At 34.4% G+C, this 25,901-nt stretch overlaps 1 long non-coding RNA gene across 1 annotated transcript; it reads left to right on the top strand.

Annotated features, from left to right (window-relative positions):
* Positions 1 to 2,721: 2,721 nt before the first annotated feature.
* LOC149792375 (uncharacterized) lies at positions 2,722 to 12,460 on the top strand. Its single transcript, XR_016423291.1, has 3 exons — positions 2,722 to 2,852; positions 9,361 to 9,661; positions 12,185 to 12,460. It is a non-coding gene; the product is annotated as an uncharacterized LOC149792375 (long non-coding RNA).
* Positions 12,461 to 25,901: the final 13,441 nt, after the last annotated feature.

Genomic DNA, 25,901 nt, shown 5'->3' with positions numbered 1-25,901 from the left:
TTTGTCTTTTGAAATGTAGCCCTCAGTACCAACCATCTCACACATTTTGAAAACCATAAAAGAAAAGTAGTTGCTGCTATAATATATAGCATCGTTTGGACTCGATTGTTTTTAGAACAATTGTGTAACGGCTATTTTGTACTTGCATTACATTTTTCATTATTTTCCTCTCTCTTAAAATATTACAGGATTTTTAGAAAAATGCTAAATATATAATAGTGGTATTGATATCCAATCAGTAAAACCGAGTATGTGTCCTTCAGGTCAAAATCTGTTTGAACCAGTTGCGGTCTAGAAACGACCACTTGTAGACATTAACAATCTATCTTCACCAAATACAACAATGAGCTCACCAATTTTAACTCCGATGTACATTCTGCCTTAGGAGCCTTTGTCGTTGTTATGTCTTATGCACACGTGCCAGACACCTTGATGATTTTCTATTGCTCTCTTTAGCCAGTTGTTCTTTGTAAGCACCTAACACCTTTTGTTTTGATGTGATGTAAGCACCTGGCATATGCCCATAAACTTTGCCATATGCATATCAACCTTTGTTTTTGTGTGCTCTAAGCACCTAACATATGCCTATAAACCTTTTGCTTTCATGTGATAAAAGCACCTGGCATATGCTTATAAACCTTTGTTTTCATGTGATAAAATCACCTGGCATATGCCTATAAACCTGTGTTTTCTTGTGATATAGGCACCTAAAATATGCCTATAAACCTTTGTTTTCATGTGATATAAGTACCTGACATATGCCTATGAAACTTTGTTTTCTCGTATTGTAAGCACCTGGCATATGCTTATAAACCTATGTTTTCCAGTAATAAAAGCACCTGGCATGTGCTTATAAACCTTTGTTTTCATGTGATATAAGTACCTGACATATGCTTATAAAATTGTTTTCTTGTGTTGTAAGCACCTGATATATGCATTTGAAAAGCCTGTTTCATGTGATGTAAGCACCTGACATCTGCTTCTAAACTTTTGTTTTCATGTGATGTAAAACCTTGTGTATCTCCTATCCAAAAGCGCAGATACATATTGCATAGTTTATCTAATTAGCAAATTAATAAACTGTCGCAGCGCTATTAGTTTCTATAATTTTCTTATCGGCACAATTCTTCTAGCTTTGGTACTAAGCTTTTCGAGTTTCCATTTTTGTTTATCTCATGCGTGCAAATATTTACAAAACATTTTTCATATTTTTGCTACCTGGTTTACACGTATCTTGCTACTAATTGCAAAAAAGGGGGGTCGTATCTTTTAAAAAAATGTTCCATACAGTACTACGGTTTAGTTGTATAGATTTGTAATTTATAACTATGGTCCAGAAACACATATTACTAATTTGGCCCAGACTCGTCAGTCTCACTGGTATACACTGAACTCTACTAGTTTATATTTCTTATTTATAAGTAACGTTGTCATCTTTTTAAGTTGTTCGGCAAGAGAGCATAACGTGGTATTATTTGCCACCATAAGCAGCAGTATACAAGACCATGATTCAGGTGTACTGTGTTATATTAAAGCATCATGTATATATGGTGTTATTCAAATAATCTTTATTTTTCCGCTCTTCTTGCGGGAACTAGAATCAGCATTAAAACAAAGCTCAATATCTAAAGACTTGCTTTAGTTTTCAATGTCCCTTCTATACCTAAGCACCCAACAACCATCCCCTGTAGATATCCAAGCATCCAGCCATCTACGCATTCGTACGCACCAACTCAAGTTTAAATACAAACGGTAAGTCAGAGGTGGGCAAACTTTCCAGTGCAAGTGCCGCATACACAAATGTACACCTTGTCGCGGGCCGCATAGTTCATTAAGTAAAATAATTAATATTTGAAATAGCAAAAACAAAAGGTTTTTCTAAATAACATCTAATTCATTTTCGGTTGTTAATATGTTGTTAATATTTGAAAACTTAAACTTAAACTTCAAAAGAAGCACATTTATTTGATAAACAGAGTAACATAAACAGAGTCAGTGCGAATGATGACTTGTTCCTAGACCGCATGAAAACCCTTGGCGGCCCACCCCTGCGTTAAGTCATCTTTCCTGTGATATGGGTTTAGTTACCTGGATTGGTATCATATACTTTTTACTGGCCTGGTTTTGATTTAACGCTGAAAAAGTAGAGTTAACGCTAATTTATCATCATTTTCATTTCAGTGAACCCTTTTACGTTGTATATATATACACCGCATTTCGAATTTACTTGATGTTCGATATCCTGGTCTATTCGTGCTCCATTCATGGCATACAATTAGAGCTCTTTGTATTAGTCCCCTGCGTGACGCTGATTCCGCCGGGAATGGAAGCCACTAAATATTAGGAATTACTCAAAAGATTATTTACAAACAATTTCTCTCGCAATCAAAGGGTATTGATAACTTATCATCCGCAGCAACTTACTTCTAAGCGGCAGCTGAAAGGAGTACGATGGCTTCATTACCGGCCTGTGGGGGCTAGAAAGTAGTGCGCAAAAACAGTTTGGATAAATCCGCCTGGAAAAGTGCCCATCGCTAAGACATATTCAGGAAGTCGGAAAACTGATGTCGTTAGATGCTTCTCTTCATTGACCAAATTATCGACGTATTATCGTTTTATTGCTAGTTCAAATTAGTTTTAGTCATGATTTACAGAGCTTAAGGCGGAACCGCGCATGAATCTCTAAGGAGGGACGCAGACAAGGCGGCTAATAGCAGACTACTTAACTCCCGCCTGCACATATTTCTCGTTTTATCAATATTCCGAATTAGCTATATAACAGGACTCAGAGACAGATTCTTCCATTCATTCTGCAAAGGTGAACGACAGTTGAAAGAACACATCCATCAAAGGTAAGTTTCTTTGTTATTTTCAGTAACATAATTTCATTAATGGATATTCATCTTTGCTGTTTGGAGACGAAACAAAATTCGATTTAAAATGTACATACTTATGAATGTTTTAGCCCACATATTTACTTCTTTATTTCATCAAAATTATTTCCAAAATTTATAAGCAAGTTAAAACGCAATTCCCATAAGATTCCACCTAAGATTTTGAGTTTTGTTCCCTCTATATAACATTATTATGCTACATTTGAATATGTTATAAATTAAAGATCATCCACAATTAAAGAATACAATCAATATATGTTATTCAATTATTTTTAATTTCATGGGGTTTTTTTTCTTTCTTCAAACTATAACACACTTCACAAGACTTGTATGGATTGAGACGACAACCAAATTTTATATCATGATGAAATTCAGAAACAAGCAAAACAAAAAGTTATTTAAAGATCGTTTGTAAATCGTTGCACTAATCAAAACTAATCAACCAACACCCACTAATTTAAGTGACGATCACGATAAACTTTTTTTAAAAACACAGAAAAAACAAGCAAAATAATAATTTATTTAAAGATCGTTTTTAAATGGTTGTACTAATCAAAACTAATCAAATAAAGCCCGCTTTCTTACGCTATATCGAATTCAAAATACATTTGCAAAATAGCAGGAGATTAAAGAGGGAAAACCTGTTTTGATTTAAAATGTATATTTCTAAGATATGCTTATAAAAGTTTTCGCCCGCACACGAAACCAATAGAAATATTAACCATTTATTTAGTTCCTAAATTCATTAAATTATTGTTCAAACTATATGAGAAATTAAAGAACATAATTCCAAAAATGACTCCACATAAGATTTGCTTTTCCGCCATTTATCTATATTTTGATAATTTTAATATGTTAAAAATTAAAGACTATACACTAGAAATTGCATGCTAAGAAAACAATACGTATTACCCAATTTTTTTCATTCCATGGTTTTGTCCAAAATATAACTCTTCAAAACACTTTTAGCTGTCTAGGCGACAAAGTTTATATCCTTTATTCATTCAATATGTGGTGATTTTTCATTACTAATATTTGAATATTTGTAAAAACATATGCTTGCATATTCTTTCAAAATTTATCAAGGCATATTCCTGCAATGGGTATGTCATTTTAGAAATATATCCATTCTTCTATCTCACCCTAATGCCTTTGAGAGCTTTCTTTTTCAAATTTCCATGTAGAACTGAGCATTGTTCACATTTCCTTTGAGAGCTTTCTTTTTCAAATTTCCATGTAGAACTGAGCATTTTTCACATTTAGGCTGTTTATCAATTTCTCTCTCTCTCTCTCTCTCTCTCTCTCTCTCTCTCTCTCTCTCTCTCAGATTAAACCCATTTTCAATACGAAGCGTAGTCGTCTTAATAAATATCATTAAAACTCTGTTTTAACCGAAAATTATTTTCTGGAGGAGCGCTGCACTACCATCGCAAACTTTATTCACTTATATCACTTATAAAAATACTTGTCTATGACGAATCTTTAAAAATGTATTGTCGTTGACCTTCAAAATGAGAATAAAAAGAACATTTACAGTTGCAGATATGATATTACCGTAACAATATATCAAATATGTGTTTAACGTAAAAATTATTCAACGAGAATTTTGTATATTTCCAAACTAAACACCTAAAATAGTTTCCAAGGAAGTCCAATTTTTTTACTAAATTACCCTACCAAGTAACTCTCGAAAGAATTGTCAAGAATAAATTGCTGAATCTTCCATATGTTTTTACGAATTTGAAAAACAAATTCGAAAAATAATCACAAAGTTAATTGTGTCAAAATGATTATTTTATTGTTATGCAGATAAGAGAAAATACGATTTTTTATTTGTGAATACGATATCCCGATCATGCCTAATATGTGCCAACCTATATATTAGCAGCTTTTTTCACAAAGATAAATTAGAATTGTATTTTTTAATTCCTCTCTCACCGACATTAACGTACATGATTCATACGATTGAGACATTTTGTAAAGCAAGATGAAAATGCTATCTTTTTATTGCTTGCTTATTAAACCGGAAGTATACCGGAAATAATTTTGAACCGCTTTGTTTCCTGGTGTCACCTATCGGTTTAAAGGAAAGATAACTGGCTACCATCCCTCATAGTTAATCTTGTACAAATGAGTCGTATTTTTGGAAGACTTTTGATGGCTACAGACTCAGGTAGCATGCTGTTCTTGTTTTACTGCTTTCTTGCAAGCAACAAAAAACAAGAACATCATATTTCCTAACTCTGCAACACAAATCACGAGTTATAACTGCTAATTATTCCACTTTGGATATCAAACTATGAAGAAATCAATTATTTCTAAGCTCTGTATTTAGACATGAAACTCTTTTTGACAATAATACGAAATTGACGAACCCTAACGGCGAATAAATGTGACTGACTGTTTGAGGTATCATATCGACAATCGAAACAACCTCTTCTCTTTCTGATGCAAGTCAAATAATTTTGACTATCTGAAAGAGCCTTCAGGGTAGCCCAAGTGAGACTTTCAAAACGGGTACGTTTTTGACTTAACACGAGCCCTGTTTCGAGGAAGACTAGTGACCCAGCTTTGGCCACGCCATGCTGAAAGCGACATATTGTCTAAAGTTGAGACAAGGTATCAATCTGGTTATTTTACAAACGTGCATATGCGAGGAATATATCTAAATAATGAAAGAGGGCGTTGCAAATAGCATTTGATTAACATTTCAACCATCCATGAAGTACCTGTAATTTTCCCCTTTTTATGAATTTCCTACAACATTTGACTGAAAAGAGGATTGAAAAGGTAAAGTAAGTTACAATAGCACAAACTATGGCTGTGTTGCCTCGGGCGATTCTATATCATCAAGTCAGTCTGAGGTCAATACGCTATTATGACACAAAAACAAAATCGTGTCTACTTATTTCTTCCAAGCTATTTTACTGGTTTTTGTACATGTTACTTTTAAATTCTCTCTCCTGCATTTTGGCGCACCGCTGAAACTGGAACATTACAGGACAAAGATGTGTGCTGGACACTAAACACAGTGTAGAGAAAATTCACATATAATTACAGATCTGTCATCTGTTTAGATTGATATTTAATTCTGAACATTATTAGGAAACCTATGACGACTTCCTTGTGTTCTGGCAATATACTTGACAGAACAAAACATACACTAACTGTACCTGTTTTTGAAATATACAAAATTGATGCATAAGCATTTCTATTTTATAGAACTGCACTAATGATATTTTGAGATATTCTAAATCAGAATTTTTATATTATTTACATTTGAACTTCAGAAAATGAATAAGGTCGTGCACATCTAAAAAATGTCCTTGCGATGCACATCAAGAATGGCTGTTTTCTTTCAAACCCAATTTACAAATTGTTTAGTTATCAAATGAAGACAATTATATTTTTTTTTCTTTAAACCTCCCGTATGATATGCACACTTCATTTTAATAACAGCGAGGAAACTCAAGGTAAATTCCTTTTCTCTAAATTCCAGACCCTATTCATAACGAAAACATTAGAGATGGATAACGAACGAGTCCCAATGTCCATCAAAACGTTTCTATATAACGGTTGCCAATGACCACCACCATGGCTGCCATAACGACATTCCAATGACCAAGACGAAACGTGTTCACCGTCAGAACAAAGACCATATTACCGATAGCCATTTTCATTCTGCTCCAACTTGTATCGGGAATCTCCATACCAACTCAAACAGCAACTTTTTACATGACTTTTACATGACTTTTTACATGCCTTTTACTGACCATTTGAATGATAGTACTTTAGAAATCCTCATGCCAACAAACAGCAACTTGTTAACTATCTGGCTGATAGTCCCTTAGGAATCCTGATACCAATATCAATTCCAACATCAACTTGTTAAACGACTATTTGAATGATAATCCCTTAATAATCCCTATACCAATTCCAACAGCAACTTGTTAAATAACTATTTCACTGATAGTCTCTTGCCAGAGTGTGGTTCAGGCGTGATAAATATATACAAGAATGCATTCCTATGCACTGTTTTGACTGTTCGAAGACAGGATGTATTTTTGGTCTAAATTAATTTTTATATCCATTACTACCAGTACTCGTTTATATGGCTTTCCAGAATTAAATGATGAAATGAACCAGCAAATATTTAAAATAATCCTCAATAACACCAGAAAACATAGCTTTTAGCTGATAATTACTTCCTTAAAAATACTTTTTGATTAATTAGATTTAGCTTCAGGTTATTAAGTAAATTGTAATATCCCATTTGTGGCACTCATGTCTTCTCATCTACGCATACATAAACCTGCGTTAGTTAACATTACGTTTAGAGTGTGCAATTCCAAAAATTGAAACGAATAAACAGACGCAAACACAATCTACCACATAGTTTGTGTACGTGATAAAGATTATGTTACCTTTTTAAAATTCGTTTTATAATTATGTCTTTCGCATGGCAGTCCTATTGCAATTTTTACATCTTTTAGGGAAAATGTCCGGTTTATCTTACTTCTATTTTTCAATATTGTTTTCAATATTCTTTTGTCTGTCTTGTCGTATCATGGTAATATATATATATATATATCATATAATATATAATATATAATATATATATATATATCATATATATATATATATATCATATATATGTATCATGGTAATATATATATATATATATATATATATATATATATATATATATATATATATATATATATATATATATATATATATATATATATATATATATATATATGCATGTTACTGACATGATATAAACAATCATAGCTGATTACAGTAGCGATACATACATACATACATACATACATACATACATACATACATACATACATACATACATGTTTAATCATATGCAAACAATCTCGTATAATGGAGGATGATTATTTAATGAAAAATGTCATTAGTCCTTGTCATCAAATTGTTTTGCGTATTTACTATAACCACAGTGTATATAGTACGCTTACAGTATGTGCCCCTTGCATATTATGTACACAGCTTATTGGGTGGACGTGTGGTTACAAATTATAAAACAAAAACAGACACGCAAAGATTTTCTGTCACTGAACTAAATTCATTTCAAAGTGCAGAGTTATTGACACATTCAGTGTGATTAATTTTTTGTAAAATTAGTATGGCTGTTTCGAATATGTATGTGAAAGATATCCTATACAGTTCTACACTAGACAGAATTCGAAGTTGTACATGACAAGTACGGCGAATAAAGGATAACAATGAAAGGGAAACATTCCAGTAATTAAACTATGCAACCCGTCTAAACTTGAGTTTTCCACTCCATTTGTTAGAATAAACAATGACTGGCGACTATATTTCATACTTTTCAAACCTTTTAAGTTCGATGACGTTATTTGCTAGACGTTTTCATTGGTTCCGTATTGCATCATCCCCCAACAAAAAAATAAGGTCAAACTTGTATTTTCTATCAAACAATATACTGCTGCAGAAAAGTACGTATGAATTCGTTGCCATTCATGCGCTTAAACATCATGTTTAAATTGTCCCATTATTTTTCTCAATATGTTTTATGTATGGTAGCCTTTGAAACGAAAATGTATGGACTTATAATTAATTACAAGAAATGCTCAAAGGTATAAACACTTAAGAACAGTCACCTGTCGATGTCGAGAATCAAACTTTTAGTTATATATTTTGTATGGTAAATATTTTTAAAAGAAGTTCATAAACCAAAAAGAAAATAACGTAATATACACCGTTTATCTTAATATTACGAACAACCGTGCGAAACCAATACGATTGAGGGAGAAACTCACCACGTTCGTTGTTGTTGTTGTGGGGTTTAACGCCATTTTTCAGCACACGATAGGCTATGCATGGCGGCCAGTATTAATGGTGGAGGAAGAACCCGGGAAAACCCCGGGAAGAACCACCGACCAAAGAGAAGCTACCGGCAAGCTTTCTCACATACCCACATTGGCCGAATCCTAGACTCGAACCCACGCAGACAGAGGTGAGGTGGCAGTGATCCGTAACGGAAAGCGCTTTAGATCACTCGGCCACTCGGGGCCCCTCACCACCTTCGTACTTTCTTATTAAATGGTATTTATTATATACACTTCTGGTGAGATTATGTCATTAATGATATTTCAGAGGAAATTCAAAAGTTATTCTAATTTAATCATTGACAGGAAAAATTAAATTTTAACTATGTGTGGTATTTTGTCTTCACGCATTAACACCTATTAATACGAAGTTCCCTCGCTTTATCGCTGATGTGTTCAGTTTAGAACAGTTATTGAGTCGCTCTACCATAACAATATTATTTATTATCCTTACGTCTTGTGAAGTTCCAAGAAGACTATTCAACAAAACAACTTTTGTAAAGAATATAAGGGACACCGTAAACTTCATTTTATTAGCGAGTTGCAAATAATTAAAGGTCATTTTTGCCTTTCTTTTTCAGATGAAGACCTTCTTCACTTGCACGATCGTGGCACTAATATTGCTTGTCATAGCAGCGGAAGACCTGTTAGGTCAGGAACAAGAAAGAAGTCATATGATCGGACAGACCCCTTTGTTATTCGGTAGAAGAGGAATAAATCCCAATATGAACAGCCTCTTTTTCGGTAAAAGGTCACAGGGCAGTGTAAATGACTATCCAAATCAAGGCCAGACCTTTAGCAAGGAGCTTTGTCCCCTTATAATGTCATCTTGTGATGCTTGTTTGAGGAGCACCTTGTACCCTTACGAGGAGAAATAATACTGTAAGTACGCATGCGCTTTGCACGGTGTTCAAGATATTGTTCCTAAATTCACTTATTTTCACTTTCAAACAAACATTGCAATCGTAATTTAAATTGCGAGTGTTCTAAAACAATGCATGTATCGGGTACATCCAGATTTGTGAGCGTGACAAATTTTTCATTATTCACAAAAGGTTTAAACGACTGGAGTGATTTTTACTCTGAATTATTCTGATCACATAAGATTCGTTAAATATACACGGCCTTGTATATACCTAATATATACTTAACTACCGTATATTCTTGCTTATTAGTCGAGCCATGATCATGACCTATGTTGTGTGCGTTTGGGTTCGACTTGAATCCTTTTGTTTTATTAATTTATGATCTACATAATTTCCTGGTTTTGATGCTAAGTGATAATTTACCATGAATTTAAAATTAAACTGTTAGTTCCTACTTCTCGTATTGTTTTATTGTTGTTGTTTTTACAAATCTGATAGTTGTATTTCGAAAAGACTTTGGATTCATCATTTCGATTGATTTTGTCATTAATAGACTTCGTGAAAGCACTTAGTGAATTGTCAAAGTATTTACATTCAACGTGTTTCGTGTCGATCGCTCATTCTTTTTAACAGTCTCTCTAAATACAACTAGTCTCTCTTATTTCCGTACTGAACCTCAAGGAAAATGTAGACGATATATTTTATTTTCTGGTCCTCATGAAAGTGATTTAATTCTAGAAACTTCTCTAAAGTAGAACATAGGTTAAAGCTTCATCGTGCATTGTTGTTTAACTGTTAATTTGTTTGTAAATTAAAATTATAAATAGTATAAATAAATGTGTAGCAAACATATAATACTATTCAAATTATTTGGGAAATCAAATTCGAAATTGTATATGACGGTAATCTTTTTGTTAGTATTGTTATTTTTTATTTTATTTTTGTTGATTTTGGGGGGTTTTTTTAAGTATCAAAACACAAAAATGAACGGAAGGAAAATAACAAACCGAATGGTTTTAGTTATCGATGATATTAGTCTAGCAGCTTATAAAACGTGTCAATGGCATACTCGTTGAAGCAAGGATAGGGTATCATACCTAAATTCATCGTCCATTCATGACGGCAATATTTTGTCTACAGATTGTATACGTGTCAGTGGCATACTAGATGAAGCAAGGATACAGTATAATATCTAAAATCATCGTCCATTCATGACGGCAATATTTTGTCTACAAATTTGTGAACTATTCCATGTAACTAATCCATAAAGACGTCAGTATTTATGCCATGTTCTCATTAACTTTTCGTGCTGGCTGTCTATTCCAAAACATAGATCCTGTTCCTCGTCCATATTTTATGCCTCGTGACGTACGAATTATGTTTTCTTGACTTTACGTCTGCCGTTTATCATCATATTATCGTAATCTTGCGTGCTATTGGTCTTTCAGTCTTTTTGCATTTGTGTTGATTTGCTCAAGATACGGTTAACCACAAATAAATGACAATCATTGCTCAACTTTTTTTAATATAATGCTACGTAAATTGCCGGAACATGCCGGAAACTGCTCTCTTCCGGAACCATTTTGTCCGCAGTAAATCATGCCAATCACCGGCTCTTCTCGCTAAGCGAACAAGCAATCGAACTTTGAGACAGATATCTTGGTGCTATATTTGTTCCTAATTGGTTCAAAAATCAATTAGTTATCTTCTTCTTTTTTGGCATCAACGCTCGTCTGTGGTATTGATATTTGTGTGAACATGCTTGTTACAGATATTAATTGCATTCATTAGCTGATTACTTGTTTGATTGGGTCATTTAGTGGTTTTTACCCATCTACATTAAGGGTATGTTAATTAGAGCATCTTCGATCGCTTTTGATTGATCTCGATGCACTTAAGATAGCGTTTACGGCTGATAATTACTGTGATACGCGTTCATTGTTGATAATGACAGTATTGAAAGTATCCCCGTTTGCAAATTAAACATATTCTATGGGATTTTATTCTTCAAATCTTCAGTTTTAAGTCATATTTAAGTTATAGAATATAGTCTTAATGGATTGTGTACAGTTCAAATATAATAAGTTCTGCCGATTTTATACAAACTCAGTGACATTTAGAATTTCTTAAATGTAAACTTGGTCAAGGAATGATTGGTATTCTTGCTGCTGAGAAACGCAATGATATAAAGAAAAATTAACGTCATTCAGTACTTCTGATGATCTGTACGTTCAATCTGAATTTTTTTACATAACAAAACTCCAATGATAATATTACATCATTTTCAAACAAAAATAACAGTGTCTTTGTGCGTGCACTCACTAATGCAAGAACACAAATTATATGAAATAGTCCGTATAATACAATTTCTCAAATTGACAATATTCAAACTTTCTGCTGCCTGCACAAATGAACATCATGATAAATATGTCTAATTGAGAGCATTCAAACATTTTTGCATTTTATAAAAATGAAAATTCTAGCGCGATTTCACTGATTGGGTGTATTCATATCTTATATACTTTTCTTCTTTTCCCAGGGGAGAGCCTAAGATGTTCCAGACTGCTTTCTTCTTTATACGAGAAATAGTTCAGTGCATCAGTCTGCCTTTACACAGCTTTCAACCCATCAGACATTCTTTAATGAGTGACTCGACGTAAACCTGATTAATGGTAATAAGGGATGAGACATTTGAACGGATTTGACTTTTTTTCCAGTGGCTGTAAATTGTCGCTAGTCCCGACTACATTTGTATTGAACTATATGTATACATTTCATCCAATTTTCTGATCAATAAAGTTATGGAGTAAAGCTTTTTAAGTGTTTCTTACAAAAATAAATAAGACCAAATTTGGATACAAAGTCCAATGACATGTATCCATTTTCTATCTCTCGCTGAAACCATAAACTTACTTTAATAAATAGACCGCTCTGGCGGCGTAAGTGATTAGAGCGGGAGGTCGCAGATTCGAACCCATGCCGAATGATCCCAAAGACATAAAAATGAAACTTGCTTGGCGTTCAGCAGTAAGAGATTAGTGCTAGGACTGGTAGGTCTTGTGTCAGGATAATGTGACTGGGTGGGACATCACGCTACATGTTTGCGGCATGATGCCCCAGTGCTAGACATTACCATTAAATGTCACACTAAGACATATTTCTACCAGTTATGATACACACAATGGTTATTCGACTCTCTCTCTCTCTCTCTCTCTCTCTCTCTCTCTGCTTTTAAACAGTCAATGATTACTTTAAAACTTGATTATTGAAGGGTTTACAGTTTATTTATTAAGTTCATTGAAGTATAAACTAAAACACACATTGTGCGAACTGATTCGCGACGCAGATTATACTTAAGCTCTCGCGGCTTTTTCTCGGTTTATGCTTCAACAAGCGTAAAGTCAACTGGTCAGTGCTGATAAATAACCTTCCATTTAATACTAAAACAAAATAATGAAAATTCTTTCAAAATTTTATTAAAGAGCAAGAACACGTATAAAATATCGAACAGTGTCCGTAATTTGCATGTAGCTGATCAGGAGACGACAATGAGACAAACTGACTATTGGTCATTAAATTTTTCAAAGTCAAAGACCAGAAAGTGAAATATATGGTTGAGAAATACACGTGTAATTGCTAGACATTAATGTTGATTTATTTACTTACTTTATCCCTTATTAGCCGATGTCGAAAGTTTGGAATTAGCGTGCTTAGCTATCGCACAACATCGACTATTTTCAAAAGAATGTTTCAGATGTGTATGCACAAAATTACAAAGAGAGAGAAAGACTGCGTCTACAGTTTACTAAAAATGAGAAAAGAAAAACAATTTTTCTCCCGAGAAAACGCTGTTATTTATGGGCCACATCTGAACACGACAAGATTCAAGCACTCAAAATTAAATCAATGTGGGTTGATAATAGCTGACATCATGTCTTTTTTTAAAGGTGGAATGCTTGTGATTACTATCCATGAAAAACCCTTTCTTAGAAAGACACGATGCGATTATTGTTAATGATGTTGTGGAAAAACCCAGCATTTATCTATTTAACAACTACCGAAAGAAGTTACCGCATAACCTTTAGACACACGTATTTTATCAACTAGTGGAAATGTGCGTTTTTGTGCATGTAGCATGTGTAGACATGTGTGTGTGTGTGTGTGTGTGTGTGTGTGTGTGTGAGAGAGAGAGAGAGAGAGAGAGAGAGAGAGAGAGAGAGAATTAATTGCATGTTTTACTTTTTGAAATGTCTGCTCTGGACTTCCAAAGTTCAATTCACCCAGTTATGTGGGCACCCGCACATAAGGGCGGGGTGGGGGGCACGTACCCCCATCGCCCGATTTCAACTCGATACATGTTCTGGCCGACATCGGTAAAACTTAATAGCTGACCAATACAGGTTGCGTACCACCCCCACCCCCGCCGACGCTACTTTTGTTGGCCCCTGCCCAGTTAGGTTTAACTTCTCTGTGTTATCAAAACATTGATTTTTCTTTCAGGTGATCTCTCTCTCTCTCTCTCTCTCTCTCTCTCTCTCCCTCTCTCTCACACACACACACACACTCACACACACATACACACGCACGCATACATACATACATACATACATACATACATACATACATACATACATACATACATACATACATACATACATACATACATACATACATCTAATCACGCTTCATATACACAAACGCAACTTGTCTACAACCATATAGGACATCTCCAACTGTTTTGAAGGGTTTGTTCTCTAATGTAACTATTGATACCTACAGAACGTTATTTATTTAAATTGAAAATACAACTGAAATAATTAAATTGGAATCTTAACTAGTGTTTTATTAGGTCACGATGATTTTCAGGGTATGAAAATACCTATATTGACCTAGATCGAAAACAACTTTAATCCAAAAACGAAATCGTAAATTACTTATCTTGACCTTACAAGTTGAAAATGGTGTTATGTACTCTCTCTCTCTCTCTCTCTCTCTCTCTCTCAGGAACTAGACTGTTTTTTATCCATCCAACTTTCAACTTTATTTTTTCAGAGCTTTTAAATTTCAATTTCTCTCTTATGTACTTCTTGTATTTTACATTTACATTATTGCTTATTCTACATCGTATAAATAAGTATCTTTGCTTTCGTTGTCGATGTAAACAAACATTATATCAACTTAACTGTCAAATAGTTGACACGTAATTCCAAGCAAATGTCTGATAACTGTCAAATTGTTTACACGTAATTCCCAGCAAATGTCTGATAACAGTCAAATAATTTACACGTAATTCCCAGCAAATGTCTGATAAAGTAGTACCCGTTTTCTGGATTAAATTATTATTTTATTTCAGCGCTTCATACAGATATATAAAAAAAATTCGAATTAATTAATTAGATTGGTTATTATAATTGGTAAATTAGATTCCTGTAAATTGTAACAATTTAAATATGTAACAAAAATGACCTTATCAGTTTGTTTATCTTTGATAAGATATCGGACCCAAGTTTCACGCAACATCTCCTAATTTCTCCTTAAACTGAGCTTCTTGCATATCAGTCTTAATGTTTCACTTAGCAGTAAGCAGTCATGATGGATTCAAATACGGTCATGATGGATTCAAATACGGTCATGATATCATGCATTTTCATGAAATTAGTCTTATTTTATCTCAAAGGGAAAACATGATGATTTGTTACACTTTGACGGAATCCTTAAATGAGGATTCAGTAAAATAATTGACAGAATCCTTAAACGATGATCCATTAAAATTTGACGGAATCCTTAAATGTGGATTTATTACAATTGTTTTAAATTGACCTAAGAATCTGACTCAATGCAAATTATTTATAACAAAAAAGTTAGTAGCTCCTTTGAGATATGGTGTTAACACAAAATACCGTCCAGCACAAATGTCTGCATTACAGAGGCTTGCGACAAGCTTAGGAACCGCTCTCGTGCTTCAAAACCCCAAACTGCCAGAATGGATATCTACTAAAATATAAATCTGAAGAACATTTGCCACTTTCTTCGCGGCAGTTGATTGATCTTTTGTCATTACCAAGTTTAGATATGTGCTAAAAGTTGAATGGCCACCTCATATTCAAAACTCCAACGTCGATATGAACGCTGTACCCCGGAACCATTATTTATTTACGATGTTTACGAAACAGCATGATGGCGGCGTGCGGAATAGATGTTTTATTTATTAATGCAGGAGTATCATTACAATCCGTACTACATTTCCATGTAGCCATTTTGTTGTCAACTGAATCATCAGCCGGGTTATCCCTAAGTCCCTAAACCTTTGAGAATCGTTGCAGATCACGGACATCATAAATTATGTAGGGCTTCGTGTCATGGATATCCTCTCTATACAAAACAGTGTGTACGGCTTCGTGTCGTGGATATGTTAAGCTATTTAGCAGTCCTAACATACAAGGAAAAATGTGTTAACAGCTTCACTATTTTTGAAATAGCATAAAGATATAATATTTAACGTCAGTGGTAAGGGTGACATAAAATCACTATATCTGAACGAGCTATGTTACTAACATGATATAAAACATTCATAGTAGATTAAAACGGCGATACATACATACATACATACATAGATACATACATACATACATACATACATACATTAAGAAAAAACTGCCAATTCGGTCAAATGTATAAAGACCAGATTAATATCCACGCTGTAAGGAAATGAGGGTGCAAATATTAATTAAATACATGAAATAAAATAAATTAATAAAATAAACAGAAAGGGTGGAATGAAAAAAATCTCAGTAATTGTAGATAAACACATTTCTGATTGGCATTGACTACTAAACTGTAAAAAGGTGTACCTGTGCACTGAATCTGGTTTACGGATTCACATGTAATACAGATTTCGGGTCACGTGCTCAAACAAACAATACGCATAAAAAATACTTCTCTCAGCCTGTTTTTTTTTTCTTCAGATACATAGTTGTTACTGTTGGAAACTTTGCATTTGTCTAGCTTCACTCGGGATTAAAGGAGATACACTTCACTCTTGAACGTTGACAACCTGCGAAGGTAACGGCCTACAAAAGATGATGTGCGTTTATTATTATTATCATTATTATACGATTTGTATGCTTGATAATATGGTGAACAGTTTTAGCATATGATGTACAGTTGTTACTATATGCTGTAAATTTCTTACTAAATTATGTACACTGTTATTATAGGATGTGCAATATTTATTACATAATTTGCACTTCCAATTATGTCCCCTGTATTTTTATTGTATGTTTAACGGTCATTAATACTTGATGTCCATTTAATACTATATGATGGGGAAAAAAAGAATTTTTTAAAAAATACTTTTCATTATGTAATGTGAATGTTTTATTATATACTGTATATTTTTCCCTTATACTATGTGCAAACTCTTTGTGAAGAGCATCTAACTTAAAACGTCCTCAAGAGTGAGACAATGCTAGTCCATCGGTTATGAAGCGAAATGCTTTGCAATAGGGACAAACATATGTTGTCCCAGTGAATGAATTAAACACAACATGATCACTGTACTTGCCGAGACTACCTAAGGCTACCTAAGGTTGCAAGGGACCGTTTTTATACACACATTTAATGCCGCTGTAACAGGCAATAGTATACCCCCAGTCCGGAGTATACCTGGGGTTAAAGCGGCCTAGGCCAGATTATACCCGGGTATATTATGGCCTAGGCTAATTTATACCCCTGGAGTATATTATGGCCTAGGCCAATTCATACCCCTCAGGCCAAATTATACCCCCATGATATCAATAGCGATATACACAAGAATTACTTAATTTCTTCAACATTTTATTGAGGATTCAGCTTTGTCAGGTAAGTTAAGTGACATGTTTCAGTCGTACTCGTAGTCTGTCAAGGTATATACATACAAGATAAAATTTTATATATATATATATATATATATATATATATATATATATATATATATATATATATATATATATATATATATATATATATATATATATATATATATATATATATATATATATATATATACATACATACATACATACATACATACATACATACATACATACATACATACTCTTCATGTCCAGAGACAGTGTTAATCATGTGGTACACTATCGTGGTAGTGTCAATGCACAACAATTTGAGCTTTTTGTGGAAAACTTGAAGAAGGAATCAAGAATCATGATACAATATATACCTCACATTCTTCCAGTCCGATTGTATTGATTAACTATTATATTTCCAACACTCCTATCAATATGTTCTAGTTTTTAAATCACAATGGTATTCTTATTTCTTTAAGCTGAAGCTAAAACATACCTCAGTAAACTCAGAAAAGGCGGTGATGATTGTTGTTCATGTTTTCCTGCTACAAGTAAAGACCAGAACGATAAGTAAATATTAATTTAATATACAAGTGGGGCATATTCTGGCCTGAAGGGTTATGGACTGGCCCAGGCTATTTTACACCCCCGGCATAGTTTAGCCTAGGACACTTTATCCCCTGGAGTATACTCTGGCCTGGGCCAAACTATACCCGGGTTTAATCTGGGCAGGGGTTAATTTGGCCTGCTACATCGCTTCTACCTGTCCAGAATAAAACTTCGCCAGAAAAATGAAATACACAAGTGGGGTCAAAACAGTTTGTATTTGGATAGCTTAAATAAAACAAACACAAGAATATCATTCTCTTCACAAGTCTATGGCAGTTTCTAGCGAAATACGTTTATCCATCATAAACTTTCATGTCGGAATGTCGTTTTTGACATTAAGTGATGCTTACAGTGAAAAGACAAGCCGCTTCCCAAAAGTGATAATTCTCTATATGCCTTGAACTCACGTGTCTGCCGCTTTCTAGCCGATTATTTGTATCACGGTGTCTACATACTGTGAATAAACTATGGGAAGTGGTTATCGATTTAAAGAACAAAACAAGCCGGAAACATGCATTCGTAAATATATCCATATCTTAAATTATTAAATAATAATAGCTAAAATGTCACATCATACCTTTAAGGTAAGACTTAGACAGGGGCCAATTGACGGAACTATTCCCTGCCACCTTAACAATTTTGCTCAAAATAGTTTGCCAAAAAGCTGTGTATATATCACATATTCAGACCTTGTCTAGTAAAATGGTATCAAGGAAATGGTATTGTATGCAAAACTAAGTTTTATGACTATTTTAGAAAAGCGAGTACTTTGTGGCATTGTGTATATTGTGAGTTATGGCTGCCTGCATTTGTTCAAAGACTTCTTAAAATTGTGTGTTACATATATTTGATTTAATTTAATTGTTTGTAAGTTTTTGTTTTTTAATCTCATTATATGTCAAATTAATGTAATTTTGTTTACTAGGAATTTGACATTTGCCAGAAAATCAAGTTTGAACAAGTTTCATGGACGCCTAATAATAAAAACACTGTTTCTATTGTTGACCTAGCTCCTGGCCTTGATTGAGAATCAAGTAAACAACTTTTTTTTCATTTTTGGTGTGTGGATGATGGTGATGAAATCGAGGCTGTACTGTGCTACGTGCCATTAGACTTGTAGATACCTTCTAAATCATTCTAGAATGTGATCACGTGACCATCATCCGGGAATCTGATTTGTGTCTCAAGTTACTGTATAACCTTTGTGTAGAGAGATTTTTCTCAGTTTGGCTTTTACCCCGGAAAGTGTGTTTGTAACCAGTTTGGAGCTATATTTTAATTTATTCAAATTATTTGGATTTTAAAAGATTAACTCTTTTTCCTGGAAATATTTGAGTGCTCGTACATAATTCTTTGACAAAGCCATTTCTTTAAACTATATTCGGAAATTCAAACACCGGAATATTGTTTGTGAATCAGCAAAGAACTGTAGTCATTTCAACACAATACTGACTACAGTATACGTCATTTCGGACACATCTTCGGGACTCGAACTTGAATTCATTAGAACATTTCATTACTAGAACTTCTAATATTTAATTCGTGGATTACTCTTGGATTATTTTTGGATTTGAGTCTTAAAACCGTAAGTTCTTATTATTTCATTTTTAGTGTTTTTCCAGGGAAATAAATTATTTGTTATATTTGTCAAAGCTTGTTGTCTTCACTCTTTCTTTTGCTACTGTTTATTTGAGCCTAAATACGTAACATAAAATGTGTGCAACATCAGATGCTTCTTGCATTTGTTACTACTGCAGCATCAGGACTTGAAAAGAATCCCTAACCAGCAGTGTCAAGAAGGGAGTTTGGAACTACACATTATGTGACTGAATGACAGAGAGACTATCATAGTTGTAGATTCTTTTGATGACTGCGTGACATGCGTCAACTGGTTTGTTTGTCTGTACAGAAATATGAATGATGTTCATTAAACTAGAAGTGCAGTGCTTGACACCTACAGAAAGAGCAAGCAAACACATTATAGTCCCCATTAGTTTCCCATGACAAGCAAGTGAATTCCAAAGTATACTACTTTGTCATGGTGAAAATAGTTCCAACTTAGAGGTGCGAAACACAGGTACCTCCCCCAATACATGTCTCCCATACAGGAGGGTCATATGCCTATGCTGAAAAGAAAGTTAATAACATGAGAGTAATGAATAAAACGTACTAACACATGCAAAAAGAAACACAAATAATAACTGATGTGATTGACTACAAATAAAATATATCAGTTTAATTACGGATGCAAAGAAGAATTGGGGTGGGGGGTTTTCTTGGTCTTTGTGTTGTTTATATTTTGTTGTTGTTGTTGTTTTACGGATATATTTAATGTCTGTTACGTGTTTAGGCTCGAATAAACAGTAACACAGCAAGAGTGAAAACAACAAGCTTTCTAAAATTTAACAAATAATTTATTTTCCTGGAAAATTCTGTAAAAATGAAAAAAGGAGAAGAGCTTACGGTTTCAAGAATCAAATCCAAAAATACTCTAAGAATAATCCACGAATTAAATTGCAAAAGTCCTAGTAATAAATGTTCTGATAAGTTCAAATTCGACTCCTGATGTAACATCCAAGATGGATGACGAAGACGTATGATGTCAGTGCTGTGCTTATCTACAGTTCCTTGTAGAAATACAAATAATGGCACTCTGGTGTGTTAGCACTCCTCAAAATATTTCCAGAGAATAAAGAATTAATCCTTTTGAAATGCAACTGATCTGAAGAATTATTATAGCTCAAATCTGGCTACAACAAGTTAACTTGACATCAGTATGAAAAGCCCAAAACTGAGAAATCTCTCTCAAAACAGAGATTATATTGTATCATAAGACGCAGTTTCGAAATTCCCCCAAGTTGCGAAATCAGAGGGGGGGTGTCACATGATCATGTTTATATCACATAGACAGAATATTACCTTGATTAGACCAATGATTTTATTCCCAGAATAAAAAAAATAAACAAAAAAGGGTTTTCTTCTTAACCCACGTAGTCCCATCATGGCATGGCCTTGACAACAACCAATCATTTTAAAATAAAATAGAACTTTGTTTACTAATTTTGAATCCCGGTCAGAATTTAAATCAACACCTGGTGTTCATAAACTAACAATCAAGGTCAAACAATTTTCTGAAAAAGTATCATCTCTAATGACAAAAAAAAAATTACATTATAATAGATAAAAAATGTAAAACTGCCAGACAACTGAATTTTAAAAAAACATGATTAAATCAGATATACGTTACATGCCTCGCTTTGGACACTTAGTCAAGCTTCCTGTGAAACCAGAAGACCTTTCCTTAGGTGACAATTCTGCCCAAAAACTGATTACTAAATAGCTTGATGGAATTCAAACTAGTTGCCATCCAGACCATTTTTGAGAGATTCTTCATGCCTGGGAACTCGCATATCTACTGATATGGGTCGCTAACTCTGTTTCCTGGCCGACTATTAGTATTTCTCAGTCTACATACTGTGAAGTTACTAAGGGAGGTGTACATGCCTCACGTCTATTTCAAGAACAAAACACCCAGAAACATCTAATTCGCAAACATGTCCATATATTTAACTTTGAGAATAAAAGTTGAAAAAGTAACAGCATAGCTTTTAAGTTAAGACATTAGACAGGGACCACTTTAATAAAATATCGCCTGCCACTAAAGTCTCCACGTCCCAACCGAGGCCGATAAATCAGCCCCTCCCCGTGAGGATACTGATTTCGGTTTAGGGCTGATATCACCTATTCATTAAAACATGCAAAAGTCTGCAGACAATTTTGGCTGCACACATCGGTGTACATTTTTTTTACACTTACCAGTATTTCTGTGGAACTACCCTTGGCTGAAGGGTTCTTTTGGTGGCATGTACATTATATTTACAGAGCAAATCCTATGTTTGGTGACTTGTAAATCCACGTTGAATTTCACTACTCTCTGTCCTGTGGCCATTTTGAATTTCGCGTCGATATGGCTGTTACCAATTACTGGAATGTGTTTAAAGTGTACACAGGCTTGTTCCACCAATATTTGCAAGCAACAAAATTGCATATTTTAATGAGAACAGGTGACATCAGACCCACACATCGTCCATCAGTATCCTAACAGGTGTGGGGGTGATTTATCGGACTAGTCCCAACCTATTTTACTTACAGTGTGTGTGTGTGTGTGTGTGTGTGTGTGTGTGTGTATGTGTGTAATTTGGATTTTTAACGTAGCTTTAACAATTTTTCAGTCATATCGCTACGATGTCTGCAGTGTGACAGTTTATAGCGATGTCTAGCGCTAGGGAATTATACCGCAGACATGTAGCATGATGTCCCACGCAGTCACATTATCCTAACACCTGGTCGACCAGTCCTAACACTAACGTCTTAATGCTGAGCGCCTAGCGAGGTAGCTGTTAGTACCCTTTTTTATAAGTCTTTGGCATGACTAGGCTGGGGTTCGAACCTCCTGCGTCAGAGGATGGCGCTCTAACCACTAGGCCATCAAATTTTACTTATCGACCCATTCAGATGATATCACCGACAGTTATTTAAGAGACAATTGGTAGAATTAAGTAAGGATTATACATGGAGTATGACAATTAAAACGTTTTAATTTCTTCATCTCATTCCAAAATTATGCAACATGTATCCATAAAACGGACTGAAAATGGACCTTGTCTTAATCAGTTGTATTACTTATTTGGTCTTATTTTGAACTGAAAAGCTAAACATTATACATAATATTCACATGACCTGAGAAGTCAATGACCAGTACACGGCTACCATTTACGTATAATTCAACCACTAGGACAAAATATATCTACCCTGACTGCAAAGCATTTACCTTTGCAACTAGTGTACACGGTGTAATAAACCACACGTGATATTGCTAGGAATCAGATCACAATTATTAGCTCCGGTGCAGTAGCCACAAATGCAGGACCAGTCTATTTTTAGAGCATTTTTTTTCCTGTCTCCGTTTGGTGAAGATGCAATAGTCATATTTAGGCATAATTGGTGTGGATATAACGGAATCGGTCATTCTTTGTAATTTGAGAATTATGGTGTGGTTGGCTGTGAGTATTTCGGCGACAGTGCACAGTACGTAATGATACATTGTTGATGATTTTGTAGTGAAATCTGTGACCCAATGTACGGTGCTTTGTTTATAATCGAACCTCTCAAAAACTTCACCGTGAGTTTATCTTTGACGGTACGTTAGAATGAGATATGTTTTATTATCCTTAGGAAACAAAGGAAAGTTCAATACTGAGAACCAAATGTAGAGATATATAGTAAAATTAATTGCGATTTGATTCCATATAACAAGGAATGCGCATCATATAATAATAAATGCACGACACACAATTACAAATGCACATCTTAATTTAACAAATGCACAACATATAATAACAAATGTGCACCATATAATACAGAATGCACATCATATAATCTAGTTTCGACTGCATTTAATTTAAGCGGACCATGTAAGGCACTCAATACTTTTGCAGAAAATAGTTTAACCTTGACTATTCATTTGTAAACACCTAAAGATGGTCTAATTCCCGACATTAACTCAGAATTCAGTGAGAGAAGTAAACAACTTTTTATTTTTATTCGTAGAGTAAAATAATTGGTTTTTGTCAAGGTCATACTGGGACTACGTGCTTTTTTACGCAAATACTTCTCGAAGGTTCTGGAAAGTTGACCCTCATCGGGAATTTGTTTTGCGTTTCGAGTTACTATATAATCATTGTTTATAGAGATATCTCTCAGTCTCAGTCTGGGCTTAAAACACTTGATGTCAAGGTGTTTGTTTGTTTGTGACCAGTTTGGGGAATTACATTTTAATGTTTATTCGAATTATTTGGATTCTAAAGGATAATTCGTTTTCCTGGAAAAATTTGAGTGCTCATACAGAATTCTTGGACAAAGGCATTTCATTAATTCAAACACCGGATTATTGTTTTTGAATAACACAGAACTGTAGACATTCCAACACCACAAAGGATACAGTATATGTTATCGCCTTACATCTTGGATTCTTCGTCGGGAGTCAAATTTGAATTCATCAGAACATTTCATTACTAGGACTTCCAAAATTTAATTTGTGGATTATTCTTGGACTATTTTTGAATTTGATTCTTAAAACTCTAAGGTCTTATTGCTTAATTTTTACAGACTTTCTCGGGGGGAAATAAATCATTTGTTAATTTTTTCAAACCCTGTTGTTTTCACGCCTTCTTTTGTTACTGTTTATTCGAGCCTAAACAAGTAACATATGAATACTGACATATTTCAGTGGCATAAAAAATGGAACTACTGTTTTTTTAATTTTGGAAGTATATATGTTTTTATGTGTGTTATTTAGACATATATTTCCATATTTAAGCCTATTTTGATTCTCTCTCTCTCTCTCTCTCTCTCTCTCTCTCTCTCTCTCTCTCTCACACACACACACACACACACAGATGTGATGGTGACATAATGCGTGATCCCCAATCCCTATGATTTTTGGTTAACGTTGTCTAGGAGATTACTCACCATGATGTTATTGCCCGGATCGAGCAAACAGTAAAATGTAGTATCAAATTAAGGGATGGAATATCGTAGATCTGAGCAGATACAAAGAATAGAACAATACGAGCCATCGTATGAAACAAATAACAATTTAATCACTTACTTTAAAAAAAATATGAAACAGCATTTGAGATTCGAATGATTCGCTTTTTCCTAGAAATAGAGTTACAAAATATATGCGAAATTCAATTAGCCGTATTGTTTATTCCGCTAGAACAAATGTCATCGTACAATCGACCGATCGCACTTAAATTGCCGGCATGCTAGCATCACCTGGTTGCTGCTCAAGAGCGTTGTTGATGATGGCTCTCTCTCTCTCTCTCTCTCTCATGTGGGCTAGTGGCTAGAGCGTCCGCCTCGGATGCGGGAGGTCGTGGGTTCGATCCCGCCCGAGTCATACCAAAGACTTACAAATAATGTTACTAACAGCTGTCTCGCTTGGCGTTCAGCATCAAGAGGTTAGTGTTAGGACTGATCGGCCTCGTGTCAGGATAATGTAACTTGGTGGGACATCATGCTACATGTCTGCGGCATGATGCCCCAGTGCTAGACATCACTAAAACTGTCACACTGCAGACCTCGTAGCGATATGACTGAAAAATTGTTAAAGCTACGTTAAAAATCCAAATCTCTCTCTCTTTCTCTCACTCTCTCTCTCTCTCTCTCTCTCTCTCTCTCTCTCTCTCTCTCTCTCTCTTCGGATCATCCCGTCTAGGTCGTAAACTGTGCGATTTTCTCCTTCAAACGAAATTACAAATGAAAACTCTGTATATTTGTATCAATCTTTTTTATTTACTCCAAACGATGCGGTTTTACGCCAATGGCGCAATTTGAAATCTGCATCGCAGTGTCAAGAAGGGCTGGTCCGAGTTTACCATTTTATTAATGAACCCACTGTTCCAGGTACGCTGAATAGGGAAATAAGGTTAATGGTTGGATTTAACACTGTCTCTATCTTGCACATGGATTGCATATATATAATAAATGAACCATATTTGCTGATTTTCTACATAACGGTTTAAGACAAAAATTCTACGGAAAGACTACAGACAATGGACATGACAAAATCCTCCACTTTGAGGCGCGGGTAATAATTGTGTCTTAGCTTTACTTTTAATATCAAATATACTACAAAATTTGTTCTCTAAACGTTGTATGAAATGGGGCCTATAATTATCGATATGTCCCATGTAAATCTATTATGAGACGGATCATTATAAACTATTGTAGAAACAA

Source organism: Sinohyriopsis cumingii, chromosome 9 (assembly GCF_028554795.1).
Source record: "Sinohyriopsis cumingii isolate HCF-2022 chromosome 9, ASM2855479v2, whole genome shotgun sequence".
NCBI lineage: Eukaryota > Metazoa > Mollusca > Bivalvia > Unionida > Unionidae > Sinohyriopsis > Sinohyriopsis cumingii.
The sequence above is the reverse complement of the archived record's forward strand: the minus strand, read 5'-3'. Positions and strand labels throughout refer to the sequence as shown.